This window comes from Sarcophilus harrisii, chromosome 6, assembly GCF_902635505.1.
Source record: "Sarcophilus harrisii chromosome 6, mSarHar1.11, whole genome shotgun sequence".
Classification (NCBI taxonomy): Eukaryota; Metazoa; Chordata; class Mammalia; order Dasyuromorphia; family Dasyuridae; genus Sarcophilus; species Sarcophilus harrisii.
The window spans coordinates 144,439,029-144,445,366 of record NC_045431.1 but is presented as its reverse complement, the minus strand read 5'-3'; positions in this window follow the sequence as shown (position 1 = coordinate 144,445,366).

Here is a 6,338-nt window from a genome sequence, read left to right as displayed (position 1 = left end):
ATATATGTGTGCAGAACTGAACAATTCTCCTGTTGCTCAGGGAGAATTGGATTCAGAAGGTAAAAATAACCCGGGAAGAAAAACCAAAATGCAAACAGTTTACATTCATTTCCCAGTGTTCTTTCTTTGGATGTAGCTGTTTCTGTCCATCATTGATCAATTGAAACTGAATTAGGTCTCTTTATCAAAGAAATCCACTTCCATCAGAATACATCCTCATACAGTATTGTTGTTAATGTTGTTAATGATCTCTTGGTTCTGCTCATTTCACTTAGCATCAGTTCATGTAAGTCTCTCCAAGCCTCTCTGTATTCGTCCTGCTGGTCATTTCTTACAGAACAGTAATATTCCATAACATTCATATACCACAATTTACCCAACCATTCTCCAATTGATGGGCATATATTCATTTTCCAGCTTCTAGCCACTACAAAAAGGGCTGCCATAAACATTTTGACACATACAGGTCCCTCCCTTCTTCAGTATCTCCTTGGGGTATAAACCCAGTAGTAACACTGCTGGGTCAAAGGGTATGCACAGTTTGATAACTTTTTGAGTGTAATTCCAGATTGCTCTCCAGAATCCACTATTCAGTTTCAATTCAATAGGACTGTTGGCCTGCAAACATTCTCAACTTACAGAATTGTATCTAAGCCTGGACGCATCCATTTTAGATTATTTGTTTACAAAAGTCAGAAAAAAACAAGTACAAAAGGAACAAAGGTAGCCAGGAGCACAGGTACAAACTGATCCACATAAGATATGTACTCACCCAGCTCTCAGGGAATCAGCTCAGAATTTTCCTCACATCCTGAAAAAAGAAAAGAGATGTAAGAGATCTAGTCAGTCTGCTTCTGTAGTATAATTTCCCCAGTTCCTTTTGTAACAGTGACCTCCCTGGCTCTTACTATCTGAGGCTATATATATATATTTCATTTTACCTTTTTCCAAGGCCCACCTATACCATTAAGGTTATTTGAGTTATCTAGTACCTACCATTGGCTCCAGCCACCATGGATGGTAGTCAGGGATACTTTGCAGCTCAGTCCTTTTAACCCTTTAACAGTTGGATTCACTTTTACAGAAAACAAACAAACATTATTCCCAATACATGGTGGACATAATTTTCCCTATCTACTTCTTACTCTGCAGATGGGGAAGGCATTCAGTTCATTGCTTAGCTCAGTTCCTACTTAGGCTAATCCTGATAAGCTCTAAGTCAGAAGACCCATATTGAGCTCATCTCTTCAAAAGCAAGCTCACTGCCCATCTGGCCCAGAATACGGAGCTCCCTGTTCTATGACTATTCTACCACCTGTGCTTAGAACTGAAAAACACCAAAACAAAACCCCAAACCCATTTCTTGGGAACAAAGGGTTAAGGAGAAGAGCAAGGACAAGTAGTAGCTATTTCTTCCTCCCAGATGGTATACAATGCCCAAACTGTGGGTGAATGGAAATTTCACCTTCTCTGGATGCCCCAGGAAAGAAAAGGAGTGTCCCAGTCTAATTCTAACACGAAAGCTACTCGTCTGGCAGTTTTCAAAGACATAATCTGTTCCAACTAAGCAGCCAAATAAAACCCATGTGGTAAGGTTTGAAGAAACAGGTTCTCCCAGAACCCAAGTATCTGTGCTAGGTGATGTGGGTTTGTACAAAGCAAATCCTTAGTTATACCTCAAATTGACCTTCCAAGAAACGCTCTTGAAACCCTTCCTTTTTTTCTGTGGTAGCTAAATTGTGGAGTTAACTTCAAGGGCTAGGGTCAGCCGATTAGAATCAGAGGACTGAGTTACAGTTAGAACTAAGGGCTAAGATTCGAACTGAAGACAAGCATTTGAGAGTAGGGTTAGAGCTGGAGGATTATAATCAGAGGATAGTATTAAAATCTCCAGGTAGGGTTAGAATTTGAGATGGAGGCATTTAAGCTTGTGTTAGAGTCCCATGGTTGGTGGGGGAGTAAGAAGAAGAGTTGGAGAGGAGGTTTAAGGTTAGAGTTGAAATTTTGAATTAGTCCGAGTTTAGAATGGGGGGTGTAGGATTGAAAGTTAAGACTATATTTAAAGTCAGGATTAGGATTAGGGTTAGGGTTAGAGTTATAGTCTAAGGTTAGATTTAGTTTAGAGTCAGACGGTTTGGATTAGAGAAGTAAAGTGGGTCAGGGTTAGGTTGGTTAGGGTTAAGATTAACTTGAGTGTTAGAGTCTAAGGGTTGGGTTAGTATTAAAATTAGAGTGGGAGATTAGGGGATATAGTTGGATTGTAAATTATAGTCAAGAGATTAGAGTTGGAATTTAAAATTACTGTTAGATTCAGAGGTGGAGATGCATTTAGGATTAGTGTTAGAATTTAAGATAAGAGTAGTAGTTTAAGGTTTAAATCAAAATTGGGGTAAGGGTTAAGTTTAAAGTTGGTTTATAGTTGGACAGTTAGAGTTGGTTTATGGTTAGAGTCAGAGAATGCATCACAATTTGGTTAGTTGGGTAAGGGTTAGTCTTGAATGCAGAGCTGGAGACAATTAGGGTTAGGGTTGGACTCAGAGGTCCTTGGAATTGGGTTAGAGTCTGGAATTGGAGGCAGAGGTATAAACTAGCATTAATTTCAGATTAGAGTTATAATCAGAGGGGTAGATCGGGAGTGTTGTATCAAGGTTAGGGTTAAGGCTAGTGTTGGATCAAAAATGTGCATTTAGGATTAGTTTAGGGTGAAGTTAGAGTAGTAAGTTAGGGTTAGAATTTAGGGTTGGGGTTGGAGTCAGAGACTAAGTCAGAAGCTTTTATGATTAGGGTTAAGATTCCAGTTGGAGGTATTTAGGGTAAGGTTAGAGTCATCCTATTTCAGATGGAGTCATGTGGGAGGCAAATTCAGAGGCTAGGATTAAGGTTAGGTGTAGAGAGATGGGAACTGGATCATTTTTGGATTGGGTTAAGGTTCAGGCTAGGGTTAATCAGAGGTATTTTGGATTAGAGTTAAGGTTAGGGTTAGGGTTAGGATTAGAAACTAATAACAACAAAATTCATATGGAAAAACAAAAGGTCAAGAATTTCAAGGGAATTAATGAAAAAAAAATCAAATGAAGGTGGCTTAGCTGTACCAGATCTAAAATTATATTATAGAGCAGCAGTTACCAAAACCATTTGGTATTGGCTAAGGAATAGATTAGTTGATCAGTGGAATAGGTTAGGTTCAAGGGATAAAACAGTCAACAAATATAGCAACCTAGTCTTTGACAAACCCAAAGACCCCAGCTTTTGGGATAAGAACTTACTGTTTGATAAAAATTGCTGGGAAAATTGGAAACTAATATGGCAGAAACTAGGCATTGATCCACACTTAATACCGTACACCAAGATAAGGTCAAAATGGGTTCATGACCTAGGCATAAAGAATGAGATTATAAATAAATTAGAGGAACACAGGATAGTTTACCTCTCAGACCTGTGGAAGGGGAAGGAATTTATGACCAAAGAAGAACTAGAGATCATTACTGATCACAAAATAGAAAATTTCGATTATACCAAACTGAAAAGTTTTTGTACAAACAAAACTAATGCAGACAAGATTAGAAGGGAAGCAATAAACTGGGAAAATATTTTTACAGTCAAAGGTTCTGATAAAGGCCTCATTTCCAAAATATATAGAGAATTAACTCTAATTTATAAAAAATCAAGCCATTCTCCAATTGAAAAATGGTCAAAGGATATGAACAGACAATTCTCAGATGAAGAAATTGAAACTATTTCTAGTCATATGAAAAGATGCTCCAAGTCATTATTAATCAGAGAAATGCAAATTAAGACAACTCTGAGATACCACTACACACCTGTCAGATTGGCTAGAATGACAGGGAAAGATAATGCGGAATGTTGGAGGGGATGTGGGAAAACAGGGACACTGATACATTGTTGGTGGAATTGTGAATACATCCAACCATTCTGGAGAGCAATTTGGAACTATGCTCAAAAAGTTATCAAACTGTGCATACCCTTTGATCCAGCAGTGTTACTACTGGGATTATATCCCAAAGAGATTATAAAGAAGGGAAAGGGACCTGTATGTGCACGAATGTTTGTGGCAGCCCTTTTTGTAGTGGCTAGAAACTGGAAACTGAATGGATGTCCATCAGTTGGAGAATGGCTGAATAAATTGTGGTATATGAATATTATGGAATATTACTGTTCTGTAAGAAATGACCAACAGGATGATTTCAGAAAGGCCTGGAGAGACTGACACGAACTGATGCTGAGTGAAATGAGCAGGACCAGGAGATCATTATATACTTCAACAACAATACTATATGATGACCAGTTCTGATGGACCTGGCCATCCTCAGCAACGAGATCAACCAAATCATTTCCAATGGAGCAGTAATGAACTGAACCAGCTACGCCCAGAGAAAGAACTCTGGGAGATGACTAAAACCATTACATTGAATTCCCAATCCCTATATTTATGCCCACCTGCATTTTTGATTTCCTTCACAGGCTAATTGTACAATATTTCAGAGTCTGATTCTTTTTGTACAGCAAAATAACGTTTTGGTCATGTATACTTATTATGTATCTAATTTATATTTTAATGTACTTAACATCTACTGGTCATCCTGCGATCTGGGGGAGGGGGGGGGGGTAAGAGGTGAAAAATTGGAACAAGAGGTTTGGCAATTGTTAATGCTGTAAAGTTATCCATGCATATATCTTGTAAATAAAAGGCTATTAAATTTTAAAAAGAAGAAGAAGAAGAAGAAGAAGAAGAAGAAGAAGAAGAAGAAGAAGAAGAAGAAGAAGAATTGGCCAACTAGAAAAAAAAAAAAAGATTAGAAACTAATTCAGATGCAGCCATTTAGGGTTAGGTTTAGGGATGGGGTTAGAGTCAGAGGCATATAGGTTTGGGATTAGGGTTAGAGTTAGGATTATAGTTAGGGTTAAAGGTAAGGTTAGGGTTAGGATGAGAATAACCTTGGAATCAGGAAGACTCATCTTCCTGAGTTCAAATCTGTCTTCAAATTACTAGCTATGTGATCCTGGAAAGATTACTTAATCCTCAAGTCTCAAGCCTGAACCCTTAAACCCCAGTTGCTCATCTGTAAAATGAGTTGTAAATGGCTCATTTGCAAATGGCAAACCACTCTAGTGTCTTTGTCAAGGAAAAGGCCACCAAGAGTAGAACAAACTGAATGACAACAACAAGGTTAAAACTTCCCACTGAAGCTTAGAATTCTCAAACTCCAGCTATCCACTAGCCTGAACCTTCCTGGAAGCAGAGATGCCAGCTCACCCTGGGCTTGCAGGAAATTTCTATAATAAAAGTCTATTATTTCTTTCAGAAAAATTTCCCAAGCCCAACACCCTTTTGGAAGACCTAGGACCCAACATACTCCAAATTATACATGTGATGAGTCAAATCTAAATGAAAAAAAAACTTATTAAGTTACATTTAGTTCCATTGATCTTTTATTGAGTGGTCATGAGTATTCGTATTGAATATTCATAATTCATATCTAGTATTCACAAATTACCTTTCAGTCAGCCTGTAATCATTTTTAAATCACCTACTATGGCTAGCCATCATGTCAAGCACTGGGGTTACAAAGAAAGCCAAAAAAAAAAAAAAAATAGCCCCAGCCTTCCAGGAGCTCATCATCTAATGAGAGAGACAAATGCTAGCAACTATTTGCAAAATTTGTTTTCCTATAGGATAAATGGAAAACAACCAACAAAAGGAAGGCACTAGAATAAAAAGGGATCAAGAAAAGCTTCCTGTTAAAGGTTGAATTTTAACAGGAGCTTGAAGGGAAACCAGGAGGCAGAGAGGAAGAAGGAAAAAAGACAGCCAATCAAAATTCCAGCTCTTTTTAAATAAATAGAACTGATGGTGTGCATTCTCAAAAACTTAGAAATTAACAAAACTCACTGCAAAACTAGACCACTACGGGCAGCTAAAGGCATAGTGGATAGAGCAGCAGCCCTGAAGTCAGGAGGAGCTGAGTTCAAATTTGACCTCAGATACTTATTACTTCCTAGCTGTGTAACACTGGGCAAATCATTTAATCCCAATTGCCTCAGGGGGGAAAAAAATTCTAAATGAACTCTACTGGCACTATAAATAGTTTCAGACTTGAAAATAAGATTATGTCAGTAGTGCCTATGTACCCATAATTATACCTAGAGAATTTAGGACTAAGGGTATCTCTGTAGGAGTTTTAGGTTAAAGGTTAAAAATAACCTTGAGAGATATACAAGAACCAAAAACAATTATATTCTATCTATTTCTCAAGCGTATTTATCTAAGTGAAATTTCATGAAAATGAACCCAGGTACCTTTGGAGGAACAAAGAAGT